Source organism: Chinchilla lanigera, unplaced genomic scaffold (assembly GCF_000276665.1).
Source record: "Chinchilla lanigera isolate Chin_1 unplaced genomic scaffold, ChiLan1.0 scaffold00069, whole genome shotgun sequence".
In the NCBI taxonomy this organism is placed as follows: Eukaryota; Metazoa; Chordata; class Mammalia; order Rodentia; family Chinchillidae; genus Chinchilla; species Chinchilla lanigera.
Window position 1 is genome coordinate 2,045,237 of NW_004955470.1, and position 403 is coordinate 2,045,639.

At 74.7% G+C, this 403-nt stretch overlaps 1 protein-coding gene across 1 annotated transcript in view; it reads right to left on the minus strand.

The window, feature by feature from the left end:
* The window catches only part of Tmem87b (transmembrane protein 87B), a gene marked incomplete in the record, with an annotated part of 48,700 nt that extends 48,509 nt beyond the window's left edge, over window positions 1-191 (minus strand). The window contains 1 exon segment of the mRNA XM_013522751.1: window positions 1-191.
* Window positions 192-403: the final 212 nt, after the last annotated feature.

Sequence of the window (403 nt, forward strand, 5' to 3'; positions counted from 1 at the left end):
CGCTCGCGGACGCCGCCACGCCCCGGCCCGCACCTGGCCCAGCTCCGCCCCCGGCGGGCGGGTCCCAGCGGGGGAAGAGGGGCTCGGCGTGGACGGTGGAGTAGAGCCCAGGCCTCGCGGGGCGGTGCCTAGCGAGCCTGGAAAGCGGGCCGGGACGCGGAGGCGGGGCTGAGGGCGGGGCCTGAGCGAGAAACTACGGGAACGCAAGGGAGGGATGGGAGGCGGGGTCGGGGCGGTGGGCGGCTCTTGGGGCGGGGCCAGGGTGGGCGGGGAATTGAGTGGGCGGGGCTCGAGGGCCGGACCGCTGAGGAGGACGGACTGCTGAGCGGATGAGCGCCCACAGCGGAGAGGGGAGAACTAGAAAAGCGATAAAGGAGTGGGGCGGGCAGGCCATGGAGGCAGG